The sequence below is a fragment of the Simochromis diagramma genome, unplaced genomic scaffold (assembly GCF_900408965.1).
Source record: "Simochromis diagramma unplaced genomic scaffold, fSimDia1.1 OVJJ01000107.1, whole genome shotgun sequence".
Taxonomy (NCBI): domain Eukaryota; kingdom Metazoa; phylum Chordata; class Actinopteri; order Cichliformes; family Cichlidae; genus Simochromis; species Simochromis diagramma.
Window position 1 is genome coordinate 2,801,916 of NW_024387209.1, and position 22,932 is coordinate 2,824,847.

The 22,932-nt window shown below is 41.5% G+C and overlaps 2 long non-coding RNA genes across 2 annotated transcripts; both read left to right on the top strand.

The window, feature by feature from the left end:
- The first annotated feature begins 2,460 nt into the window (after positions 1–2,460).
- LOC120746026 lies at positions 2,461–4,389 on the top strand. Its single transcript, XR_005698760.1, has 8 exons — positions 2,461–2,528; positions 2,684–2,735; positions 2,835–2,912; positions 3,131–3,294; positions 3,398–3,519; positions 3,595–3,642; positions 3,724–3,807; positions 3,916–4,389. It is a non-coding gene; the product is annotated as an uncharacterized LOC120746026 (long non-coding RNA).
- Positions 4,390–8,623: 4,234 nt separating this feature from the next.
- On the top strand, positions 8,624–9,442 carry LOC120746029. The gene is made up of 2 exons (XR_005698763.1): positions 8,624–8,802; positions 8,922–9,442. It is a non-coding gene; the product is annotated as an uncharacterized LOC120746029 (long non-coding RNA).
- The last annotated feature ends 13,490 nt before the right edge of the window (positions 9,443–22,932 follow it).

A 22,932-nucleotide genomic window follows, 5' to 3' on the forward strand; every position in this document is an offset into this window, starting at 1 on the left:
TCCGCTGTGGCAGACCGTGTGGAGAGTGTGCGGAGGACTCAGGTGCAGACACAAGTGAGGATACGGAAGTGAACTTAAACAAAAGCGAGCTTTTTATTGTGGCTGATGAACACAAAAGAAACAAACAAGAATGAGGGCAGCACAAGAGCAGTAACTAAACAGAAACCTAAACTGGGAACAAACTATGGTAAGGCTATGGCTTGGAATACAAAAGACTGGGCATGGAAACACGGAGGGTGGGAACACAGACGACGCGACACAGACTGCATGAAACACCGAGACTAAATACACATGAGGGATGATCAGGGGAAGCGGCCACACATGGGAGCACAGCTGACACACATGAACCTAACGACAGGACAGGAGAGGTGAAACTAAATACACTGACACTGAATACAGACTTTCAAAGTAAAACAGGAAACATGGAGATTAGACATGACATGAACTAAACATAACCACGCAGACATGACTCATGACAGGTAGACGCACGAACCAGGGAGACGGAGTACAGGGAAAGATGACAGAAGCAACAGCATGAACTTGACAACACAAGACACACAGACAAACACATGAAGGGCAAGGGAGGCTTAATACAAGGGTAATATAATTACAAATGAGCTGGAATAACGTAATGAACCTAAACAAACAATAAACATCAAAATAGACTAAACACAAAACACTGGGTCGCACGACCCAGGACCATGACATCAACAAACTGATTATTCATTTGATCAACGCTACCAGACTCATCAACCTTGTCAATCGTTTCCTCACATAACTTTTGGAATTTTGTCCAGTCAGCCCTATGAAAACTCCACTTCCTATGCACCTCTCTTAGAGATACCTGTATCTTCCCTCCAACATCACAGAAAACAGGATAATGGTCACTGCCTATAGTAGTGTCTGTTCTGATGGTCCACTGACTTATGCCTGCAAGGACAGTTGAGACTAGAGTTAAATCCAAAACTGACTCTGTTCCATTAACAACATTACATCTGGTCCCCCTACCATCGTTCAGGCACACCAAATTGCATGTACCCATCAATTCCTCAATTACCTTACCATTTTTATCTGTGTGTGTGCCTCCCCACACTCTGCTATGGGCATTAAAATCCCCACACCAAATAACTCTACAACAGTCTCTGCCTTCAATTGAACGAAGACGTGGCAGCTCCAGTCTGGTGCAAGGATTGTAGAAATTCACAATAACATTTGGTTCATTCCTGTCCCAAACCTCAATAGCAATATACTCCAAATCATCGCCTTTACCCAGGAGTCTATATGGAATGTCTTGTTTGACAAACGTTGCACACCCTCCCCCTCCACCACGGTCCCTAATTGGTTTCAGCTGTGTTCTTCTCAGGTGTGTCATTCCCTCATTACCTTGTGTGTATTTATAGGCTGTGTCCCAATTCAGGGTCTGCACGCTTGAAGTACGCGCACTACGCGCACTACGTACGGTGCGTACTATAAGTACGAGAAGTGCGGAAGTGAGAGGCTTGTGAAATGGGACGGTATACGCTTCATCGCGCTGTTCAGGTTGCCTAGCAACCATAATCACTTTGATTAGTTGAGTATCTGAGGCTGAGACCACAGGACTGTAAAACATGATTGTTGGGCTTCATTTCTGTACTGAACAGTCATTTAAGATTAGTTAGTAAATAACAATTAGTTAATGTTGTTCATGAGACTACAGTCATCTCACTGTGGTAATGTAAATATAATATGGCCAATATTATAGTATTGTCAGATTATATATATATATATATATATATATATATATATATATATATCATTGACTTTAATTATTAAACATTCGCACATAAATAAGTGACGTCATATTCAGTACTTTTGACAGTTCACTCTTCGGCCGCTCCATCTTATTAGGGAAATTCCATATACATAAATGTAAATTTCAAAACTCAACCCCATCATTTAATTTGTTTTTGATTGAAATTGAATATTACTTAAACTCTCTTAAATTAACTCCCAATAAAAAAGGTTTATCATTGATTGAAATTCATTCAGAAATGTTTAACGAATGAGCTGTCACTACTTTCAAGTACAAAGTTGTTATGAAGTCTGTCACATTACCCCCTTTTTTTTATCTTTTTTCTTTTTTTATCCTTTATTTATTTATCCTTCTTATTTCATTGTACTGTATATTGTTACTCTTATTTGCCTTGTATGTCTACTGTACAAACTGAACTTGAATGACTGACTGTTCGCTTTATGATTTCAATAAAGTTTGGGAAAAAAATAACCACCTCTTCGGCCGCTCCCTTCTGCCGTATTTTGCAGCAAAATTATCCACATCCACCGCCGCGCTATGAATTGTGGGATATATGGGACCACGAAGCGTGCACCAGACCACGCTTGATATTTGGAGAAGGGTCTGGCTGCAGCCACTGTGGAGCTCCACAGTAACCGGATACACGTGACCTCCACAGTAACCGGAAGCACGTGACCTCCACAGTAGCCGTTAATACGCATGGATACCGTGGAAGTCTTGCAAGTTGATCGCAAAGGTTGGGACAGAGTCTTTCTTAAATAAATTTGCCGTTAGTGATTTCATAATTCTAGGAATCGTCTAGTTTTCTTACAATGATCATGTTGCCGCTTTTTTTGCGTTACAACAACATTCCTTCTTATTTTAATGTTTTTTCATCGTGCTCCATGGCAGAGAAACACACAGATCAATATCTCATTGTCGGCACTGGGTCAAGCTGTCGTAGGTAAGTACATGCATTGTCTCATGACCAGAACGCTACCATTGTTTACATGTTAGATTTGTTCCTATCTGTGTGTGTATATTCTTTTCTTTGTGTACCTAGCCCCACAGGTGTGCAATAAACCCAGAGAAATCACAGAAACGGTGTTGAACCCAGCACCTTCAATGTCTGGTGACACTGGTAAAATTTCTTATTTTGAATAGTGATTGTCATATATAGGTGAAATAATAATATTGCATTCATTATCTTGTTGTAGTTGATGGCTCATAAATGAATTTGTTACATGCTGTTTCAAATGAATTTCCTTCTATAAATAGTGCTTATTTTTCTTGCATTTGTATGCATTTAATATGCATTCTATGTAGTGTTTTGTCTGAAACCTGTTAAAATCCCTATAGAACCTCAGGAAAGAGTTGACAACAAGAAAGCCAATAGAAGGTCAACAGATGCAACTTTTCCTGACCTGTGTGGATCACCGTGCGAAGCTCTGACAAAGCCTGAGAACATTTTGGCCAGCCGTTCATCATGGTGTTTTGTACCGCACCCTGGCCAACAACAGCTTGTATGTTAAAGTTTTCAGATGTCGCAAAGTGCAACTTTTAGTGCTTATCTGATTTTGTCATCCACAGTCTATGACACCTATCTGTTTTGTTTTGTTTTTTTAGCTCAACTATGTTCTGGACATCAGCAGACCCAAAGATGATTGTTGATTGTTGAAACGTCTTCTGGATGCCTCACGCGGGCAGATTTTTGGACACTGGGTTTAAACAAACAAATGGAATCGACTGTAAGTATTTTTTTTTCTATGAATATGAAATAATAAAGTGTACATTTATTTTTTTCATGATTTTTTCTGTTTCAGATTGGAAATGGCTGTTTTGAGCTTATCACTAAAATTGTTCAGTCAAAGGTACTGTATGTTGTATATGATGATTATCAAGCTTTAATTTAAAGAGTTGTTGTTTTAAATGTTTGTTTTTTTACATTCTAGGGGATAAGCATTTACATAGAAAATCTGTACGTCACCCGGACTTGGCTTGCACCCTATGGCTGTGATCCATTGCAGTCCTTTCCTGTAAGTGTACCGTCCTTTAAAGAAACAAGCAAGTAATCAAAATGATTTTTTTTATAACTTTGATTAGAGTTCATATACAGGATACTTAAGAATACAATTCTGTTTCAGACTGATGCTCAGAGGATGCACATCATAGTTCTCCCTCTCTGGACACCTGGTCATTTCCAGTTGTGTGTAAGTCTTGTTTTTTGACACATACAAACTGTTAGAATTTTGCTATGTGTCTGAGATGTATTCAAGCTTTTATGACGCAGTTTCAAAAGTCTTTGATTGTGATCGCTTGCAATGACATTGTTTTCAGGTTTGAAGTCATGGCTAACTGTCTTTTAGGTACTGAAGCCACCTAAAAGAGAAATCCCCTTTCTTGACCCATTATACACCAAGGCAGGATTTGGTGGCCAACAATATGTTTCACTTTTGAGGTCACATTTTTATAAGCATTTTTGGTTTGTTCCGGAGTTTTCAGGAACCTGTTCAGTGTTCCAGGTTAAGTGCATCCCAGATCATGTTCTGCTGATCTTGAATGTTCACACATACAGTACACTCACATGCTTTTTTTATAAACTATATCAGCAAGTTTCTGTGTGGAGTTACCATGTTCTCCCCGTGTTTGCGTGGGTTCCCTCTGGGTACTCCGGCTTCCTCCCACCATCCAAAGACATGCAGCTTGTGGGGATAGGTTAATTGGATAATCCAAATTGCCACTAGGTGTAACTGTGTAAATCTTCACATTATGATCAAGTCAGTGATGCTGTCTTTAGATGAGTTTCAGACATAAATAGGGTCTTCAAATGTTCTAGTTTAACATAAAACACCATTAAAAATTAGTTTATAAAATATGCCAACCTTAACTTAAAGCTGTAAATGCTTTATTTTGACCAACTGGGAGCATGTGACTGTACTTTTTCATTTTGTTATGCTGTTTTGTTGAGGTCGTGTTCCTAAGGCCTGTAGTTACAGTTATTAGCAATAAACATTTCACACCCATCATGATGACATCTGTTAACTTGTGAATGTAACTGTCTTTAAAAAAAAAAGGTATCTTGCAGTGAAGATCATTCCCGGGCAGTGGTCAGAAAAAAAGAGCTTTGACTTGAAGGTATGTGCTAGTTTAAGTGTATGGTGAATAATATGAATTACACTAGTCTTCTTTTAAGGGATTTTATTAACGAGCCTTTATGTTCAATGTAATACAGGGTTTTCCAAGCCAAGACTATGGAGTTGACTGTGGGATCTTCATGCTGATGGTAATTTTTCTCTTCTCTTCTTGAGATTCATACAGAAGCTAATTTAAGCTTCTAAAAAAATGACATTTGTATTTTTTCTTCCAAATAGTCTGCTCTGTACGTGGCACTGGATGCTTCATTTGACTATACTATAGTAAGTATTCTATTTACTTTCACAGCAATGGAGTCTTTGTCAGGGTCCTGGGACTGGGCGACCCAGGATCCCTGGGCAGTCATGGACCTGTGTATTATTATGTATTTTTGGTGTCGTTTCCCCTTCTCTGTGCGTGTACATATGTGTGTTTCTCTGTGCTGTGTTAGTCTGTGTCCCACTCATATGTTTAGGCGAGGTATGGGTGTGTATGTCTGCGGGTGTGCCTGGAGGATGGAGCTCGGCCACCTGCAGGCCTGAGGGGTGTGGCCCTGCAGAGGGACTGGCCACACCCAAAGCCACACACCTGCCGCTGATCAGGGCTCGTCGGGGGAGCTACTTAGGAGAGTCTTGGAGCTCCCACCGACGCGGGATCATTGCATGAGACTCCACGTTAGTCACCCTATCTAAGTTTAGTCAGAAAGTGTATGCCTGCCATTTCTGAGTGTCCTGACAGCTGCCGCTATTGTTTCCCGCAGGAAGAGTGTGGAGGCCACGGAGAGCAGCGAGCACCGGGGGGTGCCGACACGGGAGCAGAGAGCACATGGACTATTCACGGGAGACACGACACGGGAGTCTGGGAGAACACGGGGATTTATTGTTACGTTGTTTTTCACCTTGTAAATAAACACTGCCTATACATAGAGCACCGCGCCTGGGTCCTCCTTCCCCACACATCCCCACGGTCTGCCAGCCAGACCGTGACAGAATGATCCCGCCACGTATGGACCCAGCGGTCTCTGAGGAGAGGCTCAGGAGGGAGGTTATGGACAAGGTTTACCGCATGTGTGAGTTGTGGTGGGAGAAGCCCGCGGAGGGGTTGCGTCGCGCCGTGGAGAGGCGGCTGCAGGGGATGCTGTTTAAATTCCCCTGGCTGGTGGACTCCCTTAATTCAGTAGTCCTGGACTTCCTGCTTTCCACCCTCCACCTCCACTCTCCTCCTCAGGCTGCTCACCGGCCCGGACAGCTGGTGGATTCACAGCCTGAGACGCCGGCCCCGACATCTACACGGAAACGACGTTCGCACCGCCGGCGTTCCTCACCGCAGCCCAAGCCACAGACATCTCAAGAGCCGGCTGTGGTGAGTAGTACGGACAATTTTCCATTTCCCTCACAATCTGTGTTTGTGTCTGCAGTGGACGAGCTGACGGCGCAGGTAACATCGCCTCGGTCAGAGGTCTCCACACCCCTCGCTGCTTCACCATCTGCAGCTGTAACACCGTCGTCATCTCATCCGCATGCAGTCACCCCTCAGCCATCTTCTCCACCGGCAGCAGCCTCCATTTCACTTCCCACTCCAGCGGCCTTGTCCGGAGAGAGCGGCCTAACACGCATCCAACGCCTGATGGACTGGGTAACCCACACCACCAACACAAGGGCAAGAGTGGTGGGGTTAAATGCCATCGAGGCAATCCTGGAGGGTAATCCCTACCTCGGCCGGCTTAAGGGAGGTTCCGCCTTCCTTTGCACCCTGCGTGAAGCCCGGGGGGTAGTGCAAGCTCGGGAAACCACAGACTTCGTCCAGCAGCAGCGGCTCGGCGAGCCCGGGCAGGGGCTCGGCGAGCCGGAGGAGCCCGCACCGCCGGCTGAGGAGCTCGGCGAGCCGGAGGAGCCCGCACCGCCAGCTGAGGGGCTCGGCGAGCCGGAGGAGCCCGCACCGCCAGCTGAGGGGCTCGGCGAGCCGGAGCAGGAGCCCTGCGAGCCGGAGCGGCTCAGCGAGCAGCTCAACGAGCAGGAGCAGCTCAGCGAACCACCAGCAGAGGAGCTCGGCGAGCGGAAGGAACAACCGGCGCTGCCAGCAGCCGAGGAGGAGCTCTCGCTGCCAGCAGCCGAGGAGGAGCTCTCGCTGCCAGCAGCCGAGGAGGAACCCGCTCAGCCGGGGCCGGAGGTCAGCGAACCGGAGGGACCTCCACGTCTGGCGCGGCCGCCACGCCATCCACGACCTCTGCATCCACGTCAGCGACCAGCGCGTCATGAACCGTGTGCCACACCTCGCTGTTGCTCACCGGAGGAGCAGCGCCGCCACCGGACCCGTGGCAGGCTGCCTGGGCAGCAGCGCCGTCGCCGTCGGACCCGGGGCAGGCCACCGGAGGAGCAGCAGCGCCGCTACCGCCACTGGATCCCGGGCAGGCCGCCTGGGGAGCAGCGCCGCCGCCGTCGGACCCGGGGCAGGCCGCCGGAGGAGCAGCAGCGCCGCTACCGCCACTGGATCCCGGGCAGGCCGCCTGGGGAGCAGCGCCGCCGCTACTGGGCCCGGGGCTCGCCACCGGAGGGGCAGCAGTGCCGCCGCCACTGGAGCAGTGGCAGGCCCCCAGAACTGTTTTTCTGCTGTTGCCGGACCCGTGGCCGTCCGCCGGAGCTGCAATGTCGCCACCATTGGACTCGAGGTAGGCCCCCTGAACTCTTTTGTTATGTTGATGGGCCGCCTGAGACTGTTTTGTGGCGTTTTTTCTTTTTGTTGCTCCGCTGCGGGATGCGCGGTCGGACTCTGGGACTGTGACCTTGGGGGGGGTTGTTTTCTTTGGTGGTTTTTTGCTTGTTTTGGTTCTGCCCTCCGTCCTGGACCCCCGCCGCCTGCCCTGGGTTGGTTGTGCTGTTTTTGGTTTGTGTTTTTGGGTCGTCGGGAGCCGACCCTTAGAGGGGGGGTACTGTCAGGGTCCTGGGACTGGGCGACCCAGGATCCCTGGGCAGTCATGGACCTGTGTATTATTATGTATTTTTGGTGTCGTTTCCCCTTCTCTGTGCGTGTACATATGTGTGTTTCTCTGTGCTGTGTTAGTCTGTGTCCCACTCATATGTTTAGGCGAGGTATGGGTGTGTATGTCTGCGGGTGTGCCTGGAGGATGGAGCTCGGCCACCTGCAGGCCTGAGGGGTGTGGCCCTGCAGAGGGACTGGCCACACCCAAAGCCACACACCTGCCGCTGATCAGGGCTCGTCGGGGGAGCTACTTAGGAGAGTCTTGGAGCTCCCACCGATGCGGGATCATTGCATGAGACTCCACGTTAGTCACCCTGTCTAAGTTTAGTCAGAAAGTGTATGCCTGCCATTTCTGAGTGTCCTGACAGCTGCCGCTATTGTTTCCCGCAGGAAGAGTGTGGAGGCCACGGAGAGCAGCGAGCACCGGGGGGTGCCGACACGGGAGCAGAGAGCACACGGACTATTCATGGGAGACGCGACACGGGAGTCTGGGAGAACACGGGGATTTATTGTTACGTTGTTTTTCACCTTGTAAATAAACACTGCCTATACATAGAGCACCGCGCCTGGGTCCTCCTTCCCCACACATCCCCACGGTCTGCCAGCCAGACCGTGACAGTCTTGAATCTTTTGAAAGTTGTTAAATATGTTTCATATTAATATTTTACAGTCAGACATGCCCTACTTGCGTAAATGGTGGTGCTTGCTGTTGATGGAGAACTTTGATCTCAGGAGGTATTTATATTTTGACTTCTGTTCTATGTTGTGTCAAAGTTTACACACCTTAACAATATCAACATTTTCTGTTAAGCTCTGGCAAGCTATTTGCACACTGGAGAGAGGAAGCCAAAGCTGTGCTTGAAGGACAACACGTGCCCATTTTCAGACTGAAAAAGCGCAAGTTTCAGGAAGTCAGTCAGGTCAGTATTCACTTTAAACAGTAGTGTAATTACATGTTTAGTGACATTTGAATAACTGTTAAAAAACTGTTCTGCAACAGAGAAATAACTATGTTTTTATCCCCATTTGCCTGACACAGGAGCCAGCAGTTGTTGAAGATCTGCGTCCTGCTGTGCAGTGTGTTGTCCAAAATAAGGCACTTTTCCGTGGACACGTAACAATGCCAAAATATCTGTCCTTAAATCAAGGGGACCAGCAGAGGGTCTTAAGAGACATGTCAGAGGAAGAAGACACTGGAGCAAGGGACTTGTTCCTCTTTGTTTTTCAGTTTGCAGAGGACATGGAGCTCTTTTTTGAAAGCATGTGCTGATGAGCAGGGACTAAGGGTCAGTGCTATGTTTGACATGTAATGGACAAATGAAGGCACTGGCTGTGTTTGTTTGTTTGTTTGTTTAATATGTCGCTGTTGTTGTTGTTTGTTTTGTTTTTGCATAGTACAAAATTCCAATTAAACTTATTTCAAAATGTTGTTCACTTGATTCTATGTCCATACTTATAATAAAGGATTACAGTGTAACAGCATTAAATGTAAATGTAACAGCATTTTTTTTAAACTTGTAATTTCAAAGTAAAAAGCTTATTGTTGATATTAATAGTAAAGAATTGTAATCAATAATATTTTTATACATTTTAAACATTAACACTCTGGGCTCTATCCTGGCCATTTGTGGACACTTCACTTATTCTTTTTTTTTTTTGACTACTGCACTGCAGTGGACCAAAAGAATGACACGGGTTTGATCTTAAGGATCTAATAGTTGTGTGTGTTGTGCATGACATTGCCACACAAATATGTATTTGCAAGATAGAGTAGAATGAATTATGACGCATGAAATATTACATAGGCTGCAGTGAATTTCTGTTGATACAGCCAATTGAGCTTTGAGTTTCCCAGTCAAACTTAGCTTTGAAGCACATGCTAAAAACACTTTTACTCTTGTACATTTCATAACAAGACACCATAGCCAAAATATTAACAAAATATATATTATTAAAAAATTCAAAGCTGCAGCACATACAGCAACAAACACCGTTAGTAAATGTGTCCTGGAGTTTATGCAGGTGCAGAAAGTGCTGCTGCTGTAAGTAAGCCTAACAGCTTCCAGATCACTTATTTTTCTGGAAAGATGGTAGGAAGGGCATCACTGCTCATTTCTACAGTCTCCCAGCTCTTGGAATACAATCCCTTTGTACCATGAAACCACTTCGCAGTACTAGGAGTCCACTAAAACCTATAAAGAGAGTGATCCTGGAAGAAATGGGGCACACACTAGTGACCTCAACAATTGCAAGACAGCCTTTTCCCCGATGCTCAGATAGGGGGGAAAAAAAGGAAGTTTCATGAAAACATTAGGACTTTATCACCGTTTTATCTGAAAAGTTAATGGTAATATATAACCTAACTGGCTATAAAGAGTAAAAAATTTACATACAATTTTGATTTTGATGAAAAGGACTGGTGCTATTTTAAAGAGTCACGTCGGTAAAAGTAGATATATTGTTTTAAGAAATATACATTTTATAGCATTTTGTGAACATACACAAAAAGTGGCCATTTTTGGCAACAAACAAGCTGAGAGAGAGTTTTATACTTTTTGCTCTCCTTGAACAAAAATAATAGTGCATAATAATCAATGTTGATGTTAATCAATTAGATGTCCCAGACACTACTATTAATAATACAGCAGTCCCTCGTTTATCGCCGGTGTTACGTTCTAAAAATAACCCGCGGTAGGTGAAATCCATGAAGTAGCCAACTTTATTTTTTTACAATTATTATAGATGTTAAGACTGTAAAACCCCTCACTACATGCTTTATACACTTTTCTCAGACAGGCATGAACATTTTCACACTTTTCTCTTTTGTTTAAACACTCTTAGAGTTCAAACCTTCGTAGAAACATAAGTCCAGTATTATGGAATGAAACCAAAAGGTGCATTTGAGGGTGCAAAACGTTTCGTCGGCATTGTTGTGTTTGTTTGGGAGAAAACTTACAAACATACAGTACAGCACTTCAGAGTTACACTGCTAACGATCGAAGATTTATGTAAATTCGACAAGCTAAACGCATTATGTACTGTACAGCAGGAGTCCCCAACCTTTTTTGCACCACAGACCACTTTAATGTCAGACAATATTTTCAGGGAACGACCTTTAAGGTGTCGCGGATAAATACAACAAAAGAATAAAAAAAAGGAACTGTGGTATTTTGTAAATATAATAATAAACGTGACTTGAGCTGTGCGCCAACAACAATGACAGTGACATCCTCCTCTCTGCTTCTTAATGCTCTCTGGTCGCTATGGTAACGCATAAATAGTTCTTTCAAAATAAGACACACAACTACAACCATACATTTCACACCGGAGGATCAACTGTCGCGGAACGGTACCAAAGGACTCACGGACCGGTACCGGTCCGTGGGCCTATTAGGGACCGCTCCTGTACAGGAGACACTGGACTAGATTGATTGACAATGGTCTACAGCAATCAGAACGCACAACACGATGTACTGTAAAAAAAAAAAATAAATCAGCGAAACAGCAAGTGTCGCGGAAGGTGCGCCGCGTTATAGCGAGGGACCACTGTACACTTTTGGCCACGAACAATTTAGGGGATGGTGAATTTTTTTGAACAAACCCAGAGTGTTAAAAACCCCCCACTTAAAACCATTTTTATTTCTCAGCAGAATAACAAAAACGCAATTTAGTTTTCAAAGTCAATTTAACTGAAGTTACGTGTTTCCGGTTACTGTGGAGGTCACGTGTTTCCGGTTAGTGTGGAGGTCACGTGTATCCGGTTACTGTGGAGCTCCACAGTGGCTCTGTCCCAATTCAGGGTCTGCACGCTTGAAGTACGCATTTCAAGTGCGGTTGGGGGGTGGCGCAAGATGGCGTGTTGAGCACTCACACGAATTAGGAGCTCGTTGAACTTGTCCCAGAATTTACTTTGTGTTCGTTATTGTTTCCACTCGAAAGTAGTAAAATGAATGCCCCAAGTATAGTTAAACCTGCTAAATTCAAACTCGACCTCAAAAAACACGAAACAACATCGCCATGTGATGGAAGGGAAGACAGCAGAGAAGGAATGGATCATGACTACGTAGCAATGGACGTAGCAGTGATGAGCAAAAGGGAATGGGGCAACGATTCGGTTCCATCTACACCTTGTAAGAAGCCTGCAGAAAAGAAAGCTAAGTCAGCAGAGATAAGTGAAAGTGACGAAGTCTCCAATGCTACTATATTAAAAGTGATTCTAAACCTTGAAAAAAGAGTGGACGAGCAGCTAGCTGACCTGAGTGTGCAATGCAAGCAAGCTAGTACGATGCTAGCCAGCCTAGCCAAAGCGGTTCAGTTCAACTCGGAGGAAGTGAAAGAATGTAAACAAAAGGTTAAAGAGTTGGAGAGACGAAACGAGCAGTTGACCAAAGATAACTACGACCTCAAGGAGAGAGTGAGAGAGCACGAAAGGTACAAAATGAGGTGGTGCCTCCGGATTAGAGGATTAGAAGAGAAAAGAGATGAAGATGTCAGATCGCTGGTTATTGGAATTCTTGGCAAGATCGCACCTGATACAATATCAAAGCTTGAAGAATCTGTGGATGTGGTGCATAGAGTTGGGATGAAGATTGAGAACAAGGTCCGACATATCATCATTCTGTTTGCTCTGAGACACGTGAAAGAGGAGATTTGGCGTCGCACCAAAGATTTGGCTGTCTGTAAGAACGGGGGTTTCCACTTCGCTGAGGTACTGCTGCGGGAGGACTGGGAAGAGAGGAGGCGGCTGTGGCCGCAAATTGAACAAGCCAGACGGGCTGGGAAACGGGCCTTTTTCCGGGGTCCTCATGGATACATCGAAGGACGGAGGATCATTGACGTTGAATGAAAGACTTGATGTAAGACTGTATACAGTGGAATATTATTAATGGGACAAAAGAGTTCTACTTAAAGTTAAAGGTTATTAGTCACTGAGTTGGTGACAAGTGTTACAATTTAAACTCATATTTATATTTTTTTTCTTTTCTTTTTTTTAAAAAAAAAGTTATTTTCTTAGCATATTCTTGTTATGGTTCACTCAAAATTTTCTTTTGGTTCATTAAACGTTCGGGGTTTGAAGGAAATTGTTAAGAGAAAGGCACTTTTTTTATTTTGCAAGGGGCAAAAATGTCACTGTCTGTTTTTACAAGAAACTCTGTGGATGCCGATGTTACCTTTTGGGCTAATCAGTGGGGAGACAAGATTCTTTTCAGTCATGGATCTAACAGATCTGGAGATGTGGCGATTTGTTTTAATAAGTTCCCAGGGGAGATTATAACATATAAAGCTGATAGTGAGGGTCATTGGTTAACTGCAGTCTTGAAGAGCTAAGGTATATTTCTAATTGTTACAAATCTTTATGGACATAATAACGAAGGTCAAAATAAAAGTCTATTGGAAAACCTAACAAATGTTATTTCAGAGTTTAAAGTTATGTACCCCACAGATTACATCCTAGTAGGAGGAGACTGGAACATGACACCAGATGAATGGATGGACAGATGGCCTCCTCGCTTAGGAAGGAGGCAACAGAATAACATTATTGAGAACTTTTCTAGTGATAATAATTTTACAGACATTTGGAGAAGTTTGAATCCTGGAGTTAAGAATTATTCATGGTTTAAACCTAATGGAGAAAGCAGGTCAAGAATTGATTATTGGTTAGTGAGCGATGACATTTTGAGGTGTACTTCACAATCTAAAATCTCCAAAGCACCCCTATCTGATCACTGTTTCATTGATCTTGTCTTAGAACCAACAAGGATGAAACGTAGTAGCAGGGGATATTGGAAATTTAATGCCAGCCTTTTAAATAAGGACAAGTATTGTGATAAAATTAGACATATAATTACAGATATAAAAATGATGACTCAGTAGTGGGTAATATACATAAGTGGGAATTTATTAAATTCAAAATCAGAGAATTCACTATAAAATTCTGCAAAGAACTGAACAGGGGAAAACGGGAATATGAAAGTAATTTACTTCGTGAAATAACTCAGTGCTGTAGTAAAGAAAAACTAAACGTGCAAGAGAAGAATAAATTGATGGAGTTACAAACTAAATTAGACGATCTTTACCTAGAGAAAGCCCAGGGTGCCTTTATAAGATCGAGAGCCAAGTGGATTGAGGCAGGTGAAAAGAACTCATCATATTTTAGTAAGCTGGAAAAGTGTAGACAGCAGGGAAATCTAATCTCAAGCTTGTTGATAAATGGGACTGAATGTAAAGATTTCAGGAAGATTGAAAAGGAAGTCTTCACTTTTTATTCCAAATTGTACTCCTCAGAATATTCAGCAGCTGATTCTGATAGTTTCTTTGATAAGATTCATAATCTCATCCCATGTATTGACAAGCCGTTCAAAGATCTGTGTGATTCAGAGTTTAAAATTGAGGAACTGGATTTGGTGGTCATGAAAATGGCATTAAACAAGTCCCCAGGGACAGATGGACTCACTACTAATTTTTATCAATTCTTCTGGAAGGACCTAAGAACTTTATTGTTTGATGCATTAAAGGAATCGATAGAGAAAAAAGAACTGATGCCGAGCATGAAACAAGGGTTGATAACCCTGATCCCTAAATCGGGTAAGGATAAAAGAATTTTAGACAATTTAAGACCCATCACCTTACTAAACACTGACTATAAGATCCTGTCTAGAGCTGTAGCTGAGAGGCTAAAGAAAGGCATCTCAAACATTATCAGTGAAACACAATCAGGTTTTTTGAAAGGAAGACTAATTCATAACAATATTAGGCTGGTTTTGGATCTCCTTGAATACAGTGAATTAATCCAAGAGAGAGGATACATCCTGTTCTTGGATTTTTACAAAGCATTTGACTCAGTTGAACATACGTTCATATTAAAAACTCTGCAGTCTTTTGGTTTTGGAGAGGAATTTATCAATGTTATAGAGATGCTATATAATGACATTAACAGCTCTGTTTTGCTAGAACATGGTACGTGTTCAAGGTTTGAGGTTAATAGAGGGATAAGGCAGGGATGTAGCAGCTCACCACTTCTGTTCATCATGGTTGCTGAGCTGTTGTCTATTTTGATTAAAAACAGTCACATTGAGGGGTTAACTGTGATGGGTGAACAGATAATAATCAGTCAGCTCACAGATGATACCACCCTGTTTCTAAGAAATGAGGACCAGATTCCTTTAGCCTTACAGGCAATCAACCACTTCTCCAAAGCTTCTGGCCTACAGCTGAATATTAATAAATGCGAAATTCTATCTCTGCATGAGTGTCCCCTGCAAGCAATAAATAATATACAGATCAAAAAAGAGGTTAAGTATCTAGGCATTGTGATTTGCAAGGATAAGACATCAACAGAAAATAAAAATATCTGTACCAATATAGAAAAGTGTAAGTCAATTTTAAACAGGTGGCTGCAAAGGGACATAACTCTGTTTGGGAGAATCTTGCTAACCAAAATGGACAGTCTATCCAGACTAATCTATCCAGCCTTTTCTCTGCCCATATCTCCAAAACTAATTAAATCTATAAATAATCTTAATTTTAGGTTCATATGGAGGAACAAATGTCATTATATAAAGAAAAATGATATGATTAAGAATTATGAAGAGGGTGGGGCTAATGCCATTGACTTTGATGTTATGAATGGTGTACTAAAATTGAAATGGTTAAGATCTTTCATTAGGAACAAAAATTCCTTTTGGAACATTATTCCCAGTGTGATTTTTGGCAAAATGGGTGGAATAGACTTTTTGTTACGTTGTGACTTTGATTGCAGTTCGTTACCTGTTAAACTCTCAGCTTTCCATCAGCAGGTCCTTCTCTACTGGAAATTAATCTATAAACATAACTTTACTCCTCACAATACCCCTATATGGAACAACAGGTATATCCGTTTGTGTAGGAAATCTGTGTACGTGGATGAATGGAGATCTAAAGGGATTTGGGCTGTAGCTCATTTTATGGATGATAATGGGGTCTTATTAAAACATGAGACGTTTTGTGAGAAATTTGATGTAAAATGTACTGTTAAGAGATATAAATCCCTAGTGAAAACCATCCCAGTCCCTTTGAGATCAATGATAAAAGAAGATATTGTGCACTCTAAAATTTCTCCTGGACTGAGGCAGCTCTGCATAGCTGGAGTTGATCAGGAATATTTTGATAAACGAAATTTGCCCTAATCCGGTTAAAAGAAATTATATCCTTAAAGAATTTGAGACCATGGAGGTTAAGGCGATAAGAAAAAAGTATATCTCACTTCCTCTTTCCCCTAAAGTAAAAGAGGTTCACTTTAAAATCATTAATGAGGTTTATCCAACCAATGAATTCTTAAGACGGAAATTTAACTTGGATGTGAACGCCTGCACATTTTGTGAAAATGATATTGAAAGTCTGGATCACTTGTTTTTCAACTGTGAATCAGTGCACTCCTTCTAGACTGACATGTGGAGCTGGCTACAGTCCAGGAGAATTCAGTTACCACATTTGACGGTGACAGTAATAAAGTTTGGAATACTTGCTGAGAATGCAGATTTTGACCTGTTGATTAGGACGTTTTTGTTAATGGGAAAATGTTTTATTCACAAATGCAGATACTTTAAAGCTAAACCGTGTATAAACAGATGGCTGAATGACTTTAAACTCTGGGCTAAATCGCTGAAACTTGTGAATACTAAGAAAGCCCATAAACTTGTTTTATTTAAAGAGTTTAATCTATGTTAAAAAAACAAAAAACAAACTCCCTATTTTATAATCATGACTGCCCTTTTTGCTCATGTTATTTTTTGCCTTTGGTTCAAATCCTTCAGTGACTGTTCTTTCTTTTTGTACTAACTCTTTTAGCTTTGTGCTTATTGCTTTTTTGTTGTTGTTTTTTTTGTTCGTTTTGTTTGTTTGTTTTTTTCTTGCTATAATGCTCAACCGAGGATGTAACATAATCGGATTAATGACGGTGCCTTGTATGTTATACTGTTGTTTGTAAATAAAGTTAAAAAAAAAAATTTTTTTAAGTGCAGTTACGTCACCGCCACGCGCCGACGGCTGTCCCAATTCGAAGTGTACTTCAAATGCATACTCCAAATGCGCCGTCGCTTTCCCCAAATATCAAGCGTGGTCTGGTGCACGCTTCGTGGTCCCATATATCCCACAATTCATAGCGCGGCGGTGGGTGTGGATAATTTTGCCGCAAAATACGGCAGAAGGGAGCGGCCGAAGAGGTTTTCTTTTTTTTCCAAACTTTATTGAGCTTATAAAGCGAACAGTCAGTCATTCCAGTTCAGTTTGTACAGTAGACATACAAGGCAAATAAGAGTAACAATATACAGTACAATGAAATAAGAAGGATAAATAAATAAAGGATAAAAAAAAGAAAAAAAGGGGGGGATGTGACAGACTTCATAACAATTTTGTACTTGAAAGTTGTGACAGCTCATTCCTTAAAATTTCTGAATGAATTTCAATCAATGATAAACCTTTTTTATTGGGAGTTAATTTAAGAGAGTTTAAGTAATATTCAATTTCAATCAAAAACAAATTAAATGATGGGGTTGAGTTTTGAAATGTACATTTATGTATATGGAATTTCCCTAATAAGATGGAGCAGCCGAAGAGTGAACTGTCAAAAGTACTGAATATGACGTCACTTATTTATGTGCGAATGTTTAATAATTAAAGTCAGTCATATATCCACAAACACAACAAGCTGAAAGTCAGTGATATATGTATATGTGTGTGTGTATATATATATATATATCATAATAATCTGACAATACTATAATATTGGCCATATTATATTTACATTACCACAGTGAGTTGACTTTAGTCTCATGAACAACATTAACTAATTGTTATTTACTAACTGATCTTAAATGACTGTTCAGCACAGAAATGAAGCCCAACAATCACGTTTTACAGTCCCGTGGTCTCAGCCTCAGATACACAACTAATCAAAGTGATGTCATGACAAAAATGAATGACCAACAAAACATTTTTCTCCTTCATTTCTGTCAAACAGTGCTGTATGAAATGTGTCTCGCGGTTAGTATCATGGTTGCTAGGCAACCTGAACAGCGCGACGAAGCGTAGACCGTCCCATTTTACAAGCCTCTCACTTCCGCACTTCTCGTACTTATAGTACGCACCGTACGTAGTACGCGTAGTGCGCGTACTTCAAGCGTGCAGTCTCTTAATTGGGACACAGCCAGTGGCTGCAGCCAGGTGCTCTTGGGGGGGTGGGATATTTGGGGAAATCTACGCTGCATTTGGAGTATGCATTTGAAGTACACTTCGAATTGGGACAGCCGTCGTCGCGTGGCGGTGACGTAACCGCACTTGAAATGCGTACTTCAAGCGTGCAGACCCTGAATTGGGACACAGCCATAGTGTGTGCCTGCCTGTGTTCCTCATCGCTCCATCTGTGTAATCTTGTGTTCTCAGCGTCTCCCTGCGCCTTGTCCCGCATGTCTCCGTATATTATGATTTCAGGTTTGGTTTCTAGTTTTCCCAGTTTAGTTTATGTCTAGCTTGTTCCTCATTTCCTATTTGGCACTTTGCCACACTGTAAATAAAATTCACTCGCATCACCGCTGCTGTCTGCAACTTGGGTCCTCCTTCACTATATCACACGACTGCTGCCCCAGCCGTGACACTCACATGAATGATCTTCATTGGTGCCATAATGAGACAGGCCGGTAAAACAGACTTGTTTACCTGGCTAAGTCACAATGGTAACTGGTTCTTTTATTTAGAGCATTTTCAAGTTTACACATGTACAAGTTATTAAGCTGTACTTTATTATTTAATATGGCTCTGCTGTACTGAAGTTTAATCAGAATCTATAGAGCTCTCCAAAACCCTCAAAAAATCAAAACAATGGGCAGCCTACTTTTTTTCTGTTTAAAGTAACTCCAGCTGACCTTAAATTCTTTAGGTTCCTTCTGTTAAAGATGCAGAAAATACGAAGCCAAGATTACTAGAGCAAAATGTACAGAGGAGGATAAAGGTAGAAAGATATTTCAACTTGAATCAGTAGCTCATAAGTGAAGAGTAACTTTCCAACTATCCGAATGGAGGCATGAAACGATCTGAGCCAGACAGATAACACATGTCCTTCTAACTTTTCTCTCCGGCAGGAGATTTGCCTCACGTGCTAATAAAGCTGCTTTACTATAATATCACCAAGTTAAAAACAATAAATTCCTATTTAAAATATATTTTAGAAATACGTGAGTTACATAAAATTCTTTTTTCCCTTTTTTTGTCTTCAAAATATGAGAAAAACCTCCTTCACCTCTCATACTTCTTAATTTTAACACAAATGCCAACCAGCCTATGTAGGTGTCAGATTCTGCAGCTACAGACTTTGTGGAGTTTGTGATGTGAACCCAGAAGCAGATGCATGGAACCAAACTACATCTTAACCAAGAGCCAGCTGTTTGTTTAAAGCCGGTGAAGAATACAAAACAAATGGCAGAAGGAAACTCAGACAAAACTAACTAGAACTAAACTGGGAGAACTAAAATACTAAGCAGTAGAGACATAGATCTTAAAACCTGAACAACCTGGAACGTGACATGAGAAGAACAGACAGTCTGACAAGGGACAAAGGGAAACCAGACAGAATATATACAGAGAAGGGCGACGAGAGAAGTGAAAACACTTCACCCTCAAAACGAGGAAAGAAACAAACATGGAGGCACATGACAGAAAAGAGATACTAAACACAAGGACATAGGACTAGGACCCAGTGATGCACACACACACACACACACACACACACACACACACACACACACACACACACACACACACACACACACACACACACACACACACACACACACACACACAGGCACAAAGGGAAACTAGCAGACAAGAGAACATAAACCAGAAATTGCAAATAAACTCTGAGACATGAAAAGGACTAAACTCAGTATTAACTGCAAAAACTTAAACTTAAACATCTTCAAAATGCAGCAAAAGGAATCATGAATGCAAAATGTACAGTGACAGTGACCCACTTTACCACAATGTACTTACAGTTAATTTCTGTTCCTTCAGATAGCTACTGTATAAGTGCAAAAATAACAGGAAGGTGAAACACTGGAGATTAAAAGTCTAGATTCTGAATACTTCACTGAGTTATATAACATTAGAGTTTTAGTCCATAGAGGGGAGGCAGTTTATGGGAACCAGAGGGTAGGGCTGTGTGCTTTCTTTACTCATGAATAACAGAAACAGCCTAAAAGTAAAGTTTTTACAGTTTAAAAACTGTCTGCCTCTTCGTCATGAATCTTACCAGTATGGTACTAGTTCAGTGTGTCCAAACATCACAGAGACCACATCTTTTAGGATCGTTCCTCTTTGTCTGCATCCATAAGCCGTGGATAGTTAAAAAAGAAACAAAAAAATGCCGGCTGCTGTTTTTCCTTTCACTTTGCTTGATTGGGAAGTAGGAAGTACTTGTAGGATTCACTAGATGCCGCCATTGTATGAAAAACTAGGCCATAAATCACCACGTTTCAAACCCGTCTGGTTATTTAAATTATGTAAAAATTGCTGTTTAAACACAGGGACGCATCTAGAAGGGTGGCATAGAGGGGCATGTGCCACCCTAAAATCATCTCTTGCCACCCCAAGTGCCACCCTAATTTTGCATATGACAGTGTTGTTTATTAAAATAAGATAGCATTAACACTTTTAGCGTAGTTACAGTTAACAGTGAATATAAATGCTAAAACTGAATATATTGCATAGTGTTCCCCCAGTCCACCAATAACAAATGGGTGAGACCATAGTGCAGACCGGCTTCTTTGGAGCAAGCAATGCCTATGATTGTGCCAGAGCACATTTTGAACAACACCATGGGAATTTCAGAGTTCACACAGGTGGCTGGTTGTTGCACTCTGCAAATGGAATGAAGGTGGGTGTTATTAACCCTCTGGGGTCCACAGACACCACCTCCAAATCACATGACTGATTTAAGCTGCAACTGCTGCAGTCTCAGTCAGTGTTGAAGGTTTGGACTTCAAAGTATACACTGGTTTTTACATTTTGATGACAGGCCACTAAATCCAGAGTTATGATAAAGAATATATATAAGCCATGCTTTTTTCTAAATACTATTGTCACAGTTTTTTTGTTGTTGTTGTTGTTTGTTTTAAAAGCATTTTCTAAGGTCAGCGCAAAAACAGTAAAGTAAAATGTACCATGTCGACCAATTTTTAAAAAGTCAACACGTGGGATTTGGTTGTTTAGGAAGAGGGGGCAGAGAGACAGAGCAAGCGAGTGACAGAGAGAGAGATAGCGAGTTTTGAGATGGGGGAGATTTGTAACGTTTAGCTTGGAGTGCATAGTGTGCAGTTTGTGTGTAGTTAGTCTGTTGTGTAGTTTTGTGTGTCAATGAGGGCACTAATGACTGTCACAAATGCAGATTGCAATGTAAACACTGTCTCTAGGTGGAAAAGAGGAGTGATACACCTCCTGTTGTTAGGCCTGCAGGTTTATCCCTGTGGTGTTCTCCTCTGTTTTGTGGCGGACAAACATTTTTTTTTTTTACTGGAACAAATAATTTGTGGGGCATCTTATTGCAACACTTGATTGTTCTCTCATTTTAGTTATAGTAGTTTTTTTAATTGGTTGCACAAAATTAAAAAACGCCAGGTGTACTGGCTGCATTTTTAGATAAATAGTTTTACATGTTTACAAAATGTGTGCATACGTTTTCAAAATGTACATTTATATTTGCATTTCAAATTATAAAATAATTTACTCAACATGTCTGCGATTTATACAGTGAAAAAAAAGCTATGACTAGGATTTTATGCTTTTTGTGTGATTTCAGATGAGTTGTGTTAATACAGTATGTCAGTGAAAAAACAACTGTAAACTCGTGAGGTTGAGCTGAAAAGAATGATACCAAGCAAGGCAAGACAAAAAAATAAAATGAAAAAATTTAAAGGTGAAATACAAATGTGTAATCAAAAGGAGTCAAAAATGGACGGTTATATTTTAGACCTCAGTGGGTTAATCCAACAAATCATGAAAAATTTGGTTTAAATTTTTGTTCATGACAGTGCAGATTTCTGACATTTTGTGTAATTTAAGCGTGTAACAATTAGATTTTTTTTTCTAACAAAAAAGTGTGACACTTAAGTTAGACTTGTGTTTGTAAATGAACCGCCCCACGTTGTGTAGCTTTCTGGATTGTATACTTAGTGGGCTACATATTTATTTATTATACAGGCTACAGTACATAGTATCAAAATTCGCATGTTTTATGTAACTAAAGTGTTTAATTATGTGGGCTACAGAAAATAATTAAGTTTATTAATAATTAAGATTATATTTATATGAAAAGCGTGTATACTTACTGAATTTGAATAATTTTAACCATATGTAACCACCTGTATATGTGTTTGAAAAAAAAAAGCCTTTGATTTTTCCACCCCATTTGATTCCGTTGCCACCCTAATTTCTCTAGATCCGCCCCTGTTTAAACAGTCAGGAAGCTGTAAAACTAGGAAAACTCTGGTAGCTGCAGGAACTGCAGAATAGTTCTTCAATCAGTCAAATTAATTTCAGTTTGATCTGCATACAAGCTAAGAGATCTTTTATTAGACTGGCACAGTGGCCTTAAATGTTTAAATGTATGCAGTTTAAAGTTTCTGATTCTGATGTGCAGCTGTCATTTAGTGCAGAAGAAGCGGCACCTGACCCCTTTGCTCGGGAGCGCGCACTGGGCAGTGAGAGTGGGTCCAGTTGACTCCGCCTTCACAGTCCAACCAACTGGACGTGGAAGCAGTGACGTTTTACTTTGAGAGTCGTTTCATTACCGTTCAACTTGTGGGTTACAACATAAAGTGATACATTTATTGTTCTCACATGGTGTCGACTATTTCAACAAACTGAGGACGTTTTGCTGAAAAAGAGGATAATCACGTCTGTGTGAACTTGATTCATAGAAAGTTGAACATTAAAAATAACATGTTTTTCCATGATTTGGACACAAATTGTGGCTGGATTAGAGAGAAGCTGGGTCAGCCCCTGAGAGCATAAGGAGGATCCGT